The sequence below is a fragment of the Pseudopipra pipra genome, chromosome W (genome assembly GCF_036250125.1).
Source record: "Pseudopipra pipra isolate bDixPip1 chromosome W, bDixPip1.hap1, whole genome shotgun sequence".
NCBI classification, from domain to species: domain Eukaryota; kingdom Metazoa; phylum Chordata; class Aves; order Passeriformes; family Pipridae; genus Pseudopipra; species Pseudopipra pipra.
Genome location: NC_087580.1, coordinates 11,602,212 through 11,618,997, shown reverse-complemented (window position 1 = coordinate 11,618,997; position 16,786 = coordinate 11,602,212). Strand labels below are relative to the sequence as shown.

Below are 16,786 nucleotides of genomic sequence, written 5' to 3'. Positions count from 1 at the left end.
GTTTCGGGGGAGGTTTTGGTGCTTTGCTCACCGTACTCTGGAGCTCAGGGTGCTCTCCCATTGTTCTCGCTCCCTCAGCTGCCTCTGGAGGTTTTCACAGGACTCCTTGAGCTGCTCTCGGGACTCCTTGAGCTCCCTCTGGAACTGCTCCCGGGACTCCTTGAGCTCCCTCTGGAGCTGCTCCTGGGACTCCTTGAGCTCCCTCTGGAGCTGCTCCGGGGACTCTCTGAGCTGCCTCTGGAGCTGCTCCCGGGACTCCTTGAGCTCCCTCTGGAGCTGCTCCGGGGACTCTCTGAGCTGCCTCTGGAGCTGCTCCTGACACTCCTTGAGCTCCCTCTGGAGCTGCTCCTGACACTCCTTGAGCTCCCTCTGGAGCTGCTCCCGGGACTCCTTGAGCTCCCTCTGGAGCTGCTCCGGGGACTCTCTGAGCTGCCTCTGGAGCTGCTCCTGGGACTCCTTGAGCTCCCTCTGGAGCTGCTCCGGGGATTCCTTGAGCTCCCTCTGGAGCTGCTCCCAGCACTCCTTGAGCTCCCTCTGGAGCTGCTCCCAGCACTCCTTGAGCTCCCAGTTCTCACACTCCAGGCCCCGTTTCTCTCTCTGCACCTTCCGGAGCCGCTCCCGGGCCTGGCCCAGCTTGTCCCGGAGGTGCCGCGACTGCACCCACAGATCCCAGGGCGAGCATTTGGGGGGGGCACAGGGGGCTCCTGGGGGGACACCCGGGGCTGGGGACATCAGGAACGGGGTTTGGGGGACTGTGAGGAGGGGTTTGGGGACATCAGGGAGGAACTGGCTCCGGATTATCCCAATTTTTTTTCTCCCCTCCCCGTAAGCTTTTGGGAATTCCAGGCCCCCCGCAAACCTCTGCGTTTTCCAGGTTTCCAACAGCGCTCGCTCTCGAGCTCTGGCCTCATCCTGTTCCCGGCACCACCACTCCTCCTCCTGCAGACACTGCTCCAGCTCCGACTCCAGCTCCGACTCCAGGGAGCTGCGGGAAAGTCCCAGAATTGAGTAATTGAGTCCATTTCTGGAATTCCCTTTTCTTCCAGTTACCAGGCCGCGGGTAGTTGTTCTTTGGTATGTTACTCTCCCATTCTGATGTCTCTTCTTCACCCAGCGTCACTGTTTCCACCGTTGGTTTGGGTGCCCAGATATTCGGTATTTTATCTTTATCTCCTCCGGCTGTTATCCACAGTTTCTCATATATCTGCGTGATGTTTTCCTCCAGCAAAACCGCCCTTAAGGTGTCATCAGAACATCGTGCCAGCCTATGCAACCTTCTGGCTTGTACACTCGGGATCAGTGCTTGTAATTTCGTGATTCCTAACCCGCCATCCTTTGTGCTGGAATATAGAATGGCATCGCAAGTGCTGGCTGGTAGATGTAACCATTTCTTAACCGTCGCCCTAATCTTTAAATCTAGTACTTCCAGAAATCCAGCTTTTATCTCTGTATGATCTGCTAAGTATATTATTCGAGGGATCACATGTGTTCTCAACATATCCACTTTTTGTAATGGTTTGAGTGGTGCTTCACTGATGCGGCATAACCACGTTGCTATGTTTGATGACAAATCTGGTTTAGCTGTTTGTACCCAAGATATTTCTCAGAGCTACCCGGATTGACCATATTGAGGGGTGTACCACCTATAGTCCATGGAGGACAATCATTAATTGTATATGCATCTCTAGTAGGCTTTATGAGAAAACCATGACATTTTTCCCCTTGCGTCTTGAGACCGGTTAAATCGCAAAATGTCTCAAGAATCTCGATGTTCTTTTTCACGCCTTCCCAGGATCCACTAAGTAAGACCAAATCATCGGCAAAAGCCATTGCAGTAATTGATTTATTTCTGAATTGGAACCCTTCTCCATACTGTTCCAATTCACACAATAAAGGATCCACAGCCAGATTAAATAGCAATGGAGACATAGGGTCCCTTGTTTAACACCCACTTTAATTTGAATTGGATCTGATTGTTTATTATTACTGCCCATTCGGGTGTAGATATTTTCATACATGTTTGCAATCAAATTAATTATATGGACATCTACCCCTTTTTGCTTTAGGCCTGTGATAATGTGTTGGTGACTTATTGTATCGAAAGCTTTCGCGATATCAACAAATACCACTCCCAGTTCATTGTGTTCTCTTTTTGCATTCTTCATAAGAAGCTGTAATAATTTTAAATTTTCAGAGCATCCCGGGGATTTTATGAAACCCCTTTGTCTAGGGTTTATGGGGCACGCCTTTGTTAGCCTGGCCATCAGTATCCTTGAGAATAACCTTAAGATTACAGACCCGATCGGAATGGGTCTCCAATTATTGATGTCATTGAGACGGTCTGGCTTAGTTGATTCTGGCAATAATACAGTTCGGCATTTCCCTTATCATGTCCAGTATTCTTCCAGATGTTAACCATAAATTAAACATTTCTGTTATTTGTGTATATTTGGGATCCATTTTAGTTAATTCTCTTACTGTGATCCCATCCGGCCCAGGAGCTGTATTTTTATTTATCTCATTAATGTTCTTAATAATTACCTTTTCAGTAATCATGGCTTTAAAAGCTGTGTTATCAGCCATACCTATAGATCGATAGTTTCCAAGATTTTTAAACCCCCCAGTTGTTTCCCATCTGGGTTTAAACACTGGTCCCCTCATAAAATGCCCCCCTCTGCCCCGGGCCCACTTTGGGCTCCTGGATGTCATTGTGGAGGCGGCGTCGCTCCATCTCCAGCTGGTGGATCCGTTCGTCCTGCTGATCCAGGAGGGATTTTTGTGATTTCTGTACCTCCTGGAGCACAGCCACTTGGTTCCAGTGCACGTGGAGCTGCTCCTCGACCCGCCTCCGGTGAGCCTCTGTGTTCTCCGAGATGTTTGAGAGCTCTTCCTCACGAGCTCTGGTCTCATTCTGCCGCTGCTCCTCCTCCCGCAGACGCTGCTCCAGCTCCGACTCCAGGGAGCTGTGGGAAAGTCCCAGAATTTCTCCCGGAATCCCCCCCAAATTCCCATCAAACCTCTTTCCAAAGCCCCCCCCAAAAGTCCCGAGCCCCCCGGAATTCCCAGCTCCCCCTTAGAATTCTGAAATTCTTCCCAAATCCTCCCTCTGATCCCCCAAATGCCCTGAATTTTCCTGAATTTCCCCCTGAATTTTCCTGAATTTCCCCCTGAATTCCCACCAAATCCCTTCCCAAACCCCCCTCAGAATTCCCAGATCCTCCCTCTGACCCCCCAAATGCCTGGAATTTCCCCCTGAATTTCCCCCCAAATTCCCTGGGTGTCTCTGAATTTCCACCCGAATGCCCCCAAATCCCCTGACTTTCCCCCCAAATTTCCCCCTGAATCCCCCAAATCCTCAAATTGGAATTCCCAAACCTCGAGGGGCTTGGGGGATTTGAAGGCAATTTGGAGGGAATTGATGCGATTTTGGAGGGGGCTTGGTGGGGAATTGGGGAATTTGTCGAAGGGTTTTGGGGAATTTCTGTGGGGATCCTTGAGAGAATCTCAGAAAATTCCCACTTGGAGGGATTTTGAGGAAATCTCTGGAATTTGGGGCGATTTGGGGAAATTGTGGAGAAGTTGGAGGGAATTGGGGAATTTTTGGAAGGCTTTTGGGGGAAATTCTGTGGGATCTTGAGGGGTTTGGGGTTGACTTGCGTGGACTTGGGGTCAGTTTTTGTGGATTTTCAGAAGGTTTTGAGGGATTCTTGATGGAATTTGCGGGGGGTTGGGTGGATTTCAGGGGAATTTTGGTGGTTCCCTCACCCCACTCGGAGGCAGCTTTCCCACAGCTCCGGCTGGAGGGGGATTTTCAGTGGATCTTTGACCGATTTGGAGTGGGTTTGGAAGGATTTTTACTCCATTTCAAAGGATTTCAGCTCAGTTCTGCAGGATTTCCTGGGATTTTGAGTGGATTTCAGGGGGATTTGGAGGGACTTGGATGGATTTTGATGGCGTTTTTTACGGGATTTGGGCGGATTTTGCTGGATTTGGGGCAGTTTCGGGGGAGGTTTCGGTGCTTTGCTCACCGTACTCTGGAGCTCAGGGTGCTCTCTCTCCTCTCCCGCTCCCTGAGCTCCTGATGTAGAGTCTCTGTGGACTCCTTGAGCTGCTCCCTGGACTCCTGGAGTAACTGGTTCTTTTGCTCCAGGCTACGTTTTTCTTTCTGCAGTTTCCGGAGTCACTTCTGGGCCTGGCGCAGCTTTTCCCGGAGCTCCCACATCTGCACCCAGAAGTCCCAGGGCGAGGGTTTGGGGGGGCACAGGGGGTTCCTGGGGGGACACCCAGGGTTGGGGACATCAGTCCATTACACCTTTCTACTTTTCCTGCAGCAGGTGCCTGATATGGAATGTGATAGACCCATTCAATCCCATGCTCCTGTGCCCAAGGGGCTACTGGGCTGTTCTTGAAATGAGTCCCTTGTCTGACTCAATCCTCTCTGGAGTGCCATGTCTCCACAGGACCTGCTTCTCCAGACCTAGAATGGTGTTTGGGCTGTTGCCTGCGGTACCGAATATGTTTCCAACCATCCTGTGGTTGCTTCCACCATGGGAAGCACACAGCGTTTACCTTGGCGGGTCTGTGGCAACATGATATAGTCAATCTGCCAGGCCTCCCCATATTTATACCTCTCCCAGTGTCCACCATACCACAGGGGCTTCAACCTTTTTGCCTGCTTAATAGCGGCACAGGTTTCACAGTCACGGATAACTTGAGAGATGATATCCATGGCTAAATCCACCCCTCGGTCTCGTGCCCATCTAGGAGTGGCATCTCGGCCCTGATGACCTGAAGCATCATGGGCCCATCGAGCTAGGAACAATTCTCCCTTCTGCTGCCAGTCTAGGTCTGCTTGTGATACCTTGCCCTGTGCAGCTCGGTCTGCCTGTCTGTTCTTAGCATGTTCCTCATTAGCTCGTTTCTTGGGCACGTGGGCATCTACAGGGCGGACTCTCACGTTCAGTTTCTTCACTCTGGCAGCGATGTCTTGCCACAGATCAGCATCCCAGATGGGTTTTCCTCTACGCTTCCAATTCACCTCTTTCCACCAGTCTAGCCACCCCCACAGGGCGTTGGGTCTCATCCACGAATCGGGGTACAGGTAGAGCCTTGGCCATCCTTCTCTCTCTGCGATATCCAGGGCCAATTGGACTGCTTTGAGTTCCACAAACTGACTCGATTCGCCTTTACCTTCAGTGGCTTCTGCCACTCGTCGGGTGGGACTCCAAACGGCTGCTTTCCACTTCCAGCTCCTCCCTACAGTACGGCAGGAGCCATCGGTGAAAAGGGCATGGCGTGTCTCTTCGTCTGGCAGCTGATCAAATGGCAGAGCTTCTTCAGCTCGGCTCGCTGGTTCTCCTTCTTCTTCTGCCAGACTGAAGTTCCCACCTTCAGGCCAGTTGGTTATGATTTCCAAGACGCCAGGGCGATTCGAGTTCCCGGTTCGGACACGTTGCGTAATCAAAGCGATCCACTTGCTCCACGTGGCATCGGTGGCATGATGCGTAGGGGGCACCTTCCCTTTGAACATCCAGCTCAGGACTGGTAATCGGGGTGCCAGGAAGAGCTGTGCTTCGGCACCAATTCCCTCCGAAGCTGCTCATGTGCCTTCATACGCCACTAAGATTTCCTTCTCCACAGGGGTGGAATTGGCCTCAGAACCTCTGTAGCTTCGGCTCCAGAAACCCAGTGGTCGCCCTCGCGTCTCGCCAGGCACCTTTGGCCAGAGGCTCCAGGAGGGACCTTTATCTCCAGCTGCAGTGTAGAGAACATTCTTTACATCTGGTCCAAGAGCAATTTCTTGCTTGATCTGCCTGAAAGCTTGTTGTTGCTCAGGACCCCACTGGAAATTGTTCTTTTTACGGGTCACAAAGTAAAGAGGGCTGACAATCTGACTGTACTCTGGGATGTGCATCCTCCAGAAGCCTGTGGCTCCCAGAAAAGCTTGGGTCTCTTTCTTGTTTGTGGATGGAGCCATGGCTACAATCTTGTTGATGACGTCTGTTGGTATCTGGCGTCGTCCATTTGCCATTTCACCCCTAGGAATTGGATCTCTTGGGCAGGTCCCTTGACTTTGCTCTTCTTGGTGGCAAAACCGGCCTGGAGGAGAATCTGGATGATCTTCTGTCCTTTCTTGAAAACTTCTTCAGCTGTGTCCCCCCCTCCAATGATGTCCTCGATGTACTGGATGTGTTCGGGAGCCTCACCCTTCTCTAGTGTGGCCTGGATCAGTCCATGACAGACGGTTGGACTGTGTTTCCACCCCTGGGGCAGGGGGATCAGGCCCAGCCAGGGTGGGGTTGGGAAAGGCAGGTCCTGCCTGACCAACCTGGTCTCCTCCTCTGACACAATGAGCCCCTCAGTAGCTGAGGGAAAGGCTGGGGATGTGTCTCTTGTGACTTCAGGAAAGCCTTTGAGCCCATCTCCCCCTTTTCCACTCCAACTGCGTCTCTCCTACACTGGGGGGGCAGGGGAAAGACAAACTCTCTTAAATTCCTGACCTATAAGAGAATGTCTGATGGTTGCCATGGGAACTGACATGGGCAATGCGAATGTCTGCTGGTTGCCATGGTATCTGACCCTAGCATCGAGAATGTTTGCTGTTTGCCATGGTAACCGACCGTAGCAACACAAGTGTATGATGGTTGCCATGGTATCTGACTGTAGCAGTGGGACGTATGATGGTTGCCATGGTAACTGACCGTAGCCATGTGACTGTATGATGGTTGCCATGGTAACCGACTGAACTAGTTGGAAGTATGATGGTTGCCATGGTAACTGAGCGTAACAATGGGAATGTATGATAGTTGCCATGGTAACTGACTGTAGTAATGGGACTATACGATGGTTGCCATGGTAACTAACCATGGCAATGGGAATATATGATGGTTGCCATGGTAACTGACCATAGTAGTGTGATATATAATGGTTGCCATGGTAACTGAAAGTAGCAATGGAAAATGTGATGGTTGCCATGGCAACTGACTATAGCAATGACAATGTACAATGGTTGCCATGGTAACTGAGTGTAGCAACGGGAATGTGTGATTGTTGCCCTGGTAACTGACTGTAGCAATGGGAATATACGATGGTTGCCATGGTAATTGACCGTAGCAGTGGGAGGGATGATGGTTGCCATGGTAACTGGCCGTAACAAATGGGACTGTATGGTGGTTGCCATGGTAACCGACCATAGCGATGGGAATGTGTGATGGTTGCCACGATAACCGGCCATGACAATGGGAATGTGTGAGGGTTGCCATGGTAACTGACTGTAGAAACGGGAATGGATGCTGGTTGTCATGGAATGTGACCGTAGCAACGTGACTGTATGATGGTTGCCATGGTAACTGAGTGTAGAAACGGGAATGGATGCTGGTTGTCATGGAATGTGACCACAGCAACGTGACTGTATGATGGTTGCCATGGTAAGTGACCATCACAATGGGATGTCTGATGGTTGCCATAGTAACCAATGGTAGCAGTGGGAATGTATGATGGTTGCCATGGTAACTGGCTGTAGAAACAGGAATGCATTATGGTTGCCATGGTAACTGACTGCAGCAATGGGAATGTATGATGGTTCACATGGTAAGTGACTGTAGCAGTGGGATGTGTGATGGTTGCCATGGTAACCGACTGTAGCAACAGGAATGTCTGATGGTTGTCATGGTAACCGACCGTAGGAATGGAATGTATGATAGTTGCCATGGTAGCAGACCGTTGCAGTGGGAAGTATCATAGTTACCATGGTAACCAAACGTAGCAGTGAGAATGTGTGATGGTTGCCATGGTAACTGGCCATAGCAGTGGGAAGTAGGATGGTTGTCATGGTTACTGACTGTGGCACTAAAGCTGCATTAGATGGGAAAACTGTTGTTTAAACGTGTCTTAAACTGGCTCTTTGTGGTCTCTTTGCAAACACGTGTTTCTTCCTCCCAACACCCCCCACAGCAACTGTTATCTCCCATGCAGGAATGTCCTGGGAAGGTGTCCTGAGGTGTTTCCCATTGGACCTTGTTCACCCCTTCCTGTGATTGGGTGTTCCTGTAAGCCCCTTGAGACTTCTAATTGGTTAGCCTGTGATTCTCCCTAACCCTATAAATGTAACATCCCCAACAATAAACTCCCTCTTGCCTCCTCTCCACGCCGGTGTGCTGTCTCTGTACCAGCCATGGGACCACGTGGGTGCTGGGGGGAGGGGAGGGCACCTCTCCCTTCCAGGCTCGGGGCCTGAGAACCCCCTGAAGAAACCCCTGGAGTTCCCTTTCCCCGTCCCTCAAGACGTCGGAATGGTTCTTCGGACGGAGATGGAACTAGAACTGGGCTCCCCCACGTTGTGGGTGGGGAAAGGGATCTAGAAATGACTGGAGCAATGGGAATGTAGGATGGTTGCCATGGTAACTGATCATCTCAATGGGAGTGTATGATGGTTGCCATGGTAACCAACCCACACAATCTCTCCTAGTTGCAGGGGCCGGGACCAGTTTATCACTGGGGGGGGACAACCAAAACTGTGTATTTTACACCCTCTGGGGCATTTCTGAGGGACTGTTAAGAATGGATCCTTTGCAGCAGCTGCCCAGGGCCCACCTGCCACCTCAGCCCACAAACTGGCCATGAAAGAACTGTGCAAGGAGTGTTCCTTTGCCTTCACACCCAGGACTCTGCTGTCAGAACTCCCATCTGGGGAGGCATTAGCACCTTCACCCCCAGCCTGAGGGGTCATCTCTGCCAATGGGCCGCCTTGGGCTGGCAGAACAGGCAGCTGCAACACCCAGACCATCACACACTCCAAAAATACCCTGTGACTCAGAGTTAAATCACCCACTGGGAAACTCCCTGCCCTGGGGGAGGTGCTGCACATCCCCACCTGAACCTGAGCCCATTTACTCTTGGGCTTTGGGCACTTCTGCTACCACTCGTGGCATCGAGAGGAGGAGCAGAACTCCAACAGGACTGGGATTGGAACTCTCCACAGGACTGCCATCAGTACCTCAACACAACTGCCACCATCATCTGCACCAACAGCGTTGCCTTTCCTTTTCCTTTGCACCCTGGGGGCCCACATGGTGCTCAGCACTGTTCTCTTCTTGTCCCAGGCTGCTGGCTCATACAGCTGTTTTTGTGGGTTAGAACCAGTTTTCTCTGTATCATTGTATTTCTTGTCATCTTCTCAGTAAATTGTCAGTCTGACTTGTAATCCCTGGCGTGGGTTCATTTCTCCCTCCGGTTTCCTTTTAACCCAGCACACAATGGGAGCGTACGATGGTTGCCATGGTAACTGACCCTGGCAAGGGGGCTCAGTGCCGTTGCCCACGGCTTCCACTTCTGCAAATTGGCTTCACTTGCCTTCTCCTGCAGCAGCCTCAGCCACTCGTTGGGGGGGCCCCACACAGCAGCTTCCCACCTCTGTGAGGTTCTGCAGCAGCCCAGAGTCCCTTTGGCCCCATGAAGTTCTTCAGTGTGACAATGGCCCTTTGTTTCTATGAGGTTCCACAGTGTCCAAGGACTCCTTTAGTTCCATGAAGCCCTGCAGTGTCACAAGGGGTTGTTGATTCCGTGCAATTCTGCAGGGTCACAAAGGCCACTTGGTTCCACGAGTTTCCTCAGGGTCCCAGGCTTCCCTTGGTTCCATCAGGTCCTGCAGGGTCACAGGCACCCCTTGCTCCCATGTGGTTTCCCAGTGTCCCAGGTTTCATTTTATTCCAGGAGGCCCTGCAATGGCACAATGACCACACAATTCCATCAGGTTCCCCAGTGTCCCAATGGCCCATTGATTCCAGGAAGTTCCAAAATGTCCCAGGGTTTCTTTGCTGCCATGAGGTCCCCCGTGTCACACTGGCCACTTGATTCCAGGAGATTCTGCAGTCTCCCAGCTTTCCTTCAGATCCATGAGGCCCTCCAGTGTCACAGTGGCCCTTTGATTCCAGGAAGTTCCACACTCTCCCAGAATTCCTCTGCTTCCATCAGCTTCGCAGGGTCTCAATAGGCCCTGGACTCCATGAGGTTCCAAACTGTCCCAGGGTTCCTTTGGTTCCAGGAGACCCTGAAGTGTCACAACAGCTCATTGATTCCCTGACTTTCTCTGGTGTCACAATGGCCCCCTTGATTCCAGCAAAGACACCCTATCTAAATTTGTTCTTTGCAAACTGTCCTTGCTGTCACCTCCTGGCAGTGGCTTCATGGCCCCTGTCAGAGCCAGCCCTGTCCCTGCACTGACCCAGCTCTGCTGCCCCACAGATGCTGGACCAGGAGGGGAAGGCCCACGGTGCAGGGCAGTGCACTGGGACTCATCCTGGAAGGGACCTCGGCAGGTTTCTGGGCCAAACCAAAGCACAGCCAGTGGAGAAAGGGACACAGGGATGGGCAGTTTGTGTGCTCTGCCACCTCAGGGGGAGATGTAGAGCTACAGGGACACCCAGCCCAGGTGGATCCCTCCAGGAGATGGTTCCCAGGTCTCATCTAGGCAGTGGGTGCTCCGGTTTGATGTCCACTGGTGGTTACACCCACCCACACCCACACCAGTCTCATGTGCACACACACCAGTCTCACCAGAGTCTGGCCCCCCAGAGAACACAAGACCCCTCATTTGTGCTTCCCACTCCAGAAAGTGGCACTTGGACCTCCCTCCAAACCCAGAGCACAGAGTTCCCTTGTCCTAAAAAGTTCTTGGCAATGGAGGGATGAAGCAAACGGGACAGACTGTGGGGATCCCTTGCTGGGCATGGCCAGGGATGGGCACTGACCACTCACCTGTTTGCACGTGACCAGTGAATCCGAAAAATCGGCCCGAAAGACTGCTCAGAGACATTCTTTTATCTTTAAGCAGCAAGGTATTTGTTTATTCAACGTTGGGAGCAAGCCAGCTCACGCTGGACAAACTTGCTCAACTTGCAAGTGCAAAACTAAGCCATTTTATACGCTTTGGATACAGGGTTACCTCATTTATTATACATATTAATAAGTAGGCTGGTCTCTGGGCAGAGTCTTTCCAGACATGCCCAGTCTTCTACTGTGGGGTCTTCTCCTCAAGCCTTCATCCCTCTGGTGGTCGCCATGGACGTCTTCCTCAATTTGACCTCTTCAATCAGGTGACCTGAATTCTTCAAGCTTGCAAAATCCTGGCTCTGGGCCTTCTAGATCTTATTCAAACATATGGGTTCCCTAATTTATTACTGTGTGTGTACTACTCCTATTCTTTCTAGAATAAGGCCTTTGGTCCAGTGAGCAGAACAGAACATGAGATTAACCAGTGCTCCTAAAATGTTCTTCCAGTAAAACAGGTATTGGGTTTCTTAGCAGGCCAAGATATCTCAGTTAACTCTTCCAGGCCGGGCTCCTGTTTCATCCCCTCGCCTCCCCAGCTGGAGGCCCAGGCCCTCAGCAGGCAGCTGCCTGTCCCCACCAAACGTCTCTCCCGCTAAAGGCGGGCGCTCGGGGCTCTGCGCAGGCTGTTCCACTCCTGCACGGCGGGACAGCCCCAGGATTAGGCCCCGCTCCAGCGCCAGGCGGGCCCGGACACCTCTGCAGTGCTTCCAGCACAGACACTGACACCACCACCCACCTGAGACACTGACTCCAATGCCTGACTGCTCCTGCAGGGAATGAACAAGACAGGACCTCTTGCTCCCAGAAACTCCCCGCAGGACGACAACACACTCGATTATTGCCAAAAAAACCAAAGATGGTTTAAGTCAGTTAACTAATTTAATTAATTTTGATAGTTACGTAAAAAAGTAATTTAATTCTAACTAATATAATATGCCTTTTTAATATTTAGATATATTTACTGTGAATATAGACTTACATAGGATAGGTAATACTAAATTTAAATATTATAATAATTACCATATTTATAGGGCACAGACGTTCGTTAGACGTATATACATAGTTAGATGATAAGAATTACAGAATAGAAGACAGAAGATTAGAAAGATTTGTTGTTGTTAAATAAAATCTGTACTAAATAAAATCCACCTGCTGTCAGCAAATGGTCCCATTTACACCTTAATTCGGGCTGAGGCATCTCTCCCTAATGGGATCAGAACACCTGGGCAGGGACACCTTCCCCCACACCAGCTGGCTCCAACCCCGTCCAACCCGGCCTTGGACACTTCCCACGGTGGGGCAGCCACAGCTTCTCTGGGCAACCTGGCCCAGGGCCTCACCTCCCTCCCAGGGAACAATTTCTCCCCAAAAGTCTCATCTCCCAGAGGTCACTCCCTGGGGCCAGGCTGCAGTGTGTTCCTCCCCAGCACTGCCTGCCTGCAACAGCCTGGGCCGACACAGGAGGGCTTCCCCTCGCCCACCCCCACCTAAGGCAGCAGCTGCTCTGGGCTGTTCCTCACAGATCCCTGTGCCATCAGCTGCAAAGCTCTCAGCAAGGCTGTCCTAAAGGAAGCTGCCCTGGGAAAGCCAACGTGCTGCAGCTCCAACGGGAAAAGAATCCCAGAATCAGGAAGGTTGCAAAAGAGCTCCAAGATCATCGAGTCCAACCTGGGACCTCTCCCTGAATCCCTGTAACCAAGCCCTGGCACTGGGCTCTGTGTGTGGCACCGGAGAGGCGAGGGGCCCTGTAACACCCCTGTAAGTAATCCTTGTTATTTTAGTTGTATCACAGATCAAAACGTGCCTACCCTCCATTTATCATTAATAATTCCCGTGGGCAGAAGAGCCAAACTGGGGCTCCCAGGGAAGCAGAAGCTGGGAGGATGATGCAGGACACAGTGAATGAAGGAAACTGTGAAATGCAGAAATCCTCAGGGGAGGGCTGATTGCTTGGATCATCTCTGCAGCAATCCCGGCAGCTGCCGCAGCCACGGCTCCTGCTGCACTGGCCAGTCAGTGCAGGCCATGCCTGCAGGGCCAGTGTATGGGCACTGTGGCAGCACCAGGAGCAGGGGTTCAGAATCTGCCTGGTTTCAATATTCCAAGTCCTCTGGAAGCACATGGGACAAGCCCCAAGACAAGGAGCCCGGGTCCTGGCCCTCTTGGCCGTGAACTCTGCGTGTCCAAACAGAACAGGGGCAGAGGTGGGACCAAGAGGAGTCACTCTGCACCTGCCCTGAGTTCATGGGAATGCAAAGGGAGGATGGACCTTGGCTGAGTGCTTGGAGAGACAGAAGGTTGTTTCTCCAAGTGCAAATGCTCTTGAACCAGCCTGCATGACCAGCCTGTGTTTTTCTCTGGTGGCTGAACAGCCAGCACATGAGGGGAGGGGAATGTGTGGGATCAGGGCACTGCTTTGGGGCCATGCTGGGAATTCTGATGGACTAAAAGACAAACACTGAGTGCTGCTCACAGGAGAAGAGGAATAAAAGGGGACACAGAAAAGTGTCGGTAAACAAGTCCTGAAATGGAACTCTGTGTGTGCAGCCTCATTTTATCCTTCAACAACCAAAGGAAAGGGGGTAAAAAGTGGGGGTTGGGAGCCCAAAACTGGTCGGGAGGAAAACGGGGATTGAGGGGACAATGGGAAAGTGGAAGGAACAGGGAGAAGGGTGGAAAAGGGAAGGTGGGCTGGTGGGTCCAACGGTCCCATGGGGGTCTTTGGGCACAGGGGGGTTGGCAAAGGGGGGTGGCCCCCCTGAGCTCCCAACTTCCTGTGGGGTGCTGGGGGCTGCTGGATCCAATCTCAGCCTTGCATCATACCAACAGTTTCAGTTTAGAGGAATTACAGAGCTGTGACTGAACCACTTTTGTCCCCCAGCTTTTAATGCTGGCAAATCAGAACTATTGATAGAAATGAACTTATTTAGGGTTACAAATGATCAGACAGAAGATCTTCATCAGAATTATTTACTGCACAATACAAACACTAAAACTACCAGGAGTACAGGATAAGACAGGACAGTGCTCTACACTAAAGCAATTGTTGAAGCAATTCTACTCAAACTGGCACAAAAGCAATAATTCTTAATTAGAGATGGATGGAACTCCCCCAGACCAACGCTCATGAGGAGATCTCTGCTCTCAACCTCCAGCAGTGACCTTGGGGCGTCCCCAGCCAAGGCAGGAATCTCCACACACAACCCCCAAGAAGGGTTCTGTTAGAAGAAGCTGCCCCTGGGAAAGGGGACTGGCCCTTTGTGGTCGAAAGGGATGGACTGACAGTCACTGCACTCCAGGGGTTGCCTCCCCATCAGGGGGTTCATTCGGGGTGGAAGCAGCGGCCGAAGCTCTTCCCGCAGTCGGGGCACTCGCAGGGTTCCCCTTACTGGTGGGTCCGTTGGTGTGAGGTCAAGTTAGAGCTCTGGGTGAAGCTCTTCCCACACTCCCCACACTTGTAGGGCCTCTCGCCGGTGTGGATGCGCCGATGCCTGACGAGGGTGCAGTTCCGGTTAAAGCCCTTCCCGCAGTCGGTGCAGCGGAAGGGCCTCTCATCCGTGTGTGTCTGCTGGTGGATGATGAGGATGCAGTTCCGCTTAAAGCCCTTCCCACAGTCGGTGCAGCGGAAGGGCCTCTCATCCGTGTGCGTTCGCTCATGCAGGAGGAGATTGGAGCTGGTCTTAAACCTCTTCCCACATTCCGAGCACCTGTAGGGTCGTTCCCCAGTGTGGATAAGATGGTGGGTGCGGGGGCTGGAGCTGTAGGGCCTCTCCCTGCTGTGGATGCGCCGGTGCCTGACGAGGGTGCAGTTCCGGTTAAAGCCCTTCCCGCAGTCGGTGCAGCGGAAGGGCCTCTCATCCGTGTGCGTCCGCTCATGCCTGAGGAGATTCCCACTGCACTGAAACCTCTTCCCACACTCCCCACACGTGTAGGGCCGTTCCCCAGTGTGGATGCGCTGGTGTTGGATCAGGGTGGAGCTGTCCCTGAAGCTCTTCCCACACTCCCCACATGTGTAGGGCCGTTCCCCACTGTGGATGTGAGGATGGCTGCGGAGGTGGGAGCTGTCCCTGAAGCTCTTCCCACACTCCCCACACGTGTAGGGCCGTTCCCCAGTGTGAATGCGCTGGTGTCGGATCAGGGTGGAGATGTCCCTGAAGCTCTTCCCACATTCCCTACACGTGTAGGGCCGTTCCCCAGTGTGGATGTGCTGGTGTTGGATCAGGTTGGAGCTCTGCCTGAAGCTCTTCCCACATTCCCTACATGTGTAGGGCCGTTCCCCACTGTGAATGCGCTGGTGTCGGATCAGGTTGGAGCTGTCCCTGAAGCTCTTCCCACATTCCCTACATGTGTAGGGCCGTTCCCCAGTGTGGATGTGCTGATGGGTGAGGAGTTGGGTGCTCTTCCTGAAGCTCTTCCCACATTCCAAGCACCTGAAGGGCTTCTCCCTGCTGGGAGGCTGCTCAGGGACCACCAGCTCAGAGCTCTGGCTCAAGCTCTGGCCGCCTTCCCGGCACAGGCTGGCTCTTTCCTCCTCAGAGCCCCCTGGGCTGGCTTTGGAGCCCCTCCTGCGGGGGGATCTCCGGCCCTTTTCCTCCCCGCTGCCTTCCTGCGCCGGGGAGCCCTTCAAAACGGCCTCTCCCACCAGGGTCTCATGGGGGGATTTGTCCTCCGGGCTCTCCGTCCTCAGCTCGGGGCCTGGGGCAGGAAGCAACAAGGACAGGGAGGGGATTTGCCTCCGGCCCACAGGGAAGGCCAAGGACATCCCCCCAACTCCGGCCCCGGCAGGACGGCGGCGCCAGCGGGGTTGTCCTGCAGCCGGGGCCATGCTGGGCTGACAGAGCCAGCACAACACCCGCCCAAAGGGACACTGACTGCCTCCTCACCTGCCTGGGGGGCCCAAGGCATCTTCCTCTTCCTCGCAGCCTCCTTCATCTGCCCAAGCTTTGGGAAGGACAAATCCTGATGGGGGGGAAACAAGGGCTGAGCACGTTGCCTTGGGGGTTCCTCCTGCCCAAGTCCATCTCTAGAACTCACCGGGCATCCTGTGACCATAAAAACCTCCCAAACACCAAGATTCAGCCCAGAAAAACCCAAACCACCCAGATTCAGGCAAAACCCCCCTCAGAAATAGCAAGAAGAGCCCCACACCCTCAAACTACAAAAACTTGAGATTCAGATGAAATATACTCCAAAAATATGAAGATTAGTCAAAAAAAATCTCTCCCAGAAGTTCCCCCTCTCTGGTCTCTCCCCTCTGGGGTTGGAGGGTCTCCCCTGTCTGGGATGTTTGGGGTCCCGCTTAGGGATGCTGGCAGTGTTGGGGGTCCCAAGGGTCCCTTCTCTGACTCTCGCCTTCGAGGGGTCACGTTCCCAGACATTCCCCCTCTCCAGGTTCTCCACTCTGTTGTCCCAGGGATCCCAGGGGTCCCCACTGTCCAGGTTTCCCCTTCTCCACACCCCCCGTTTCAGGCTCCTGAGGGTCCCAGGGCTCCTCCCTCTCCGTGCTCCCCCCTACAGGCTGCCGGGGGTCCCCCAGCTCCGGCATCTCCCCGCTCCGCCCTCCACACTCGGCAGCTCCCGGGCTCCACACCCACCCCCAGCACTCCTGGGGGGCCCCAAACCCGCTGTGTCCCCCCCATCAGCACCGGGCTGACAATGGAGCTGGCGGGGCCTGACCCAGCAACACCAACCCCCATCGTGGGGGGGACCCGCATCCCCCACCCACCACCAGGGCTCTGCCACCAACCCAGCCCGGCCCCCAAAAACCACCTCCCACCCACCCCCAACAGCCCCCAAGGGCACAGCCCTGCACAAGGGCCGGCTGTGCCCCAGGCACCCAAACAGCCCCACGGGCGGGGGGACACCAGAGGCTGCCCCAGGGCAACGAGAGCAGGGAACGGATCGGGCCCCCTGTGCCGAGGGCCAGGGCTTCAGGGCTCCTGCTGACAGGGGCCAA

General features: G+C 53.3%; 1 pseudogene; it reads right to left on the bottom strand.

Annotated features, from left to right (window-relative positions):
• LOC135404843 (zinc finger protein 721-like) overlaps nt 1-16,786 on the bottom strand; it is an 89,992-nt pseudogene that overhangs the window by 28,463 nt on the left and 44,743 nt on the right.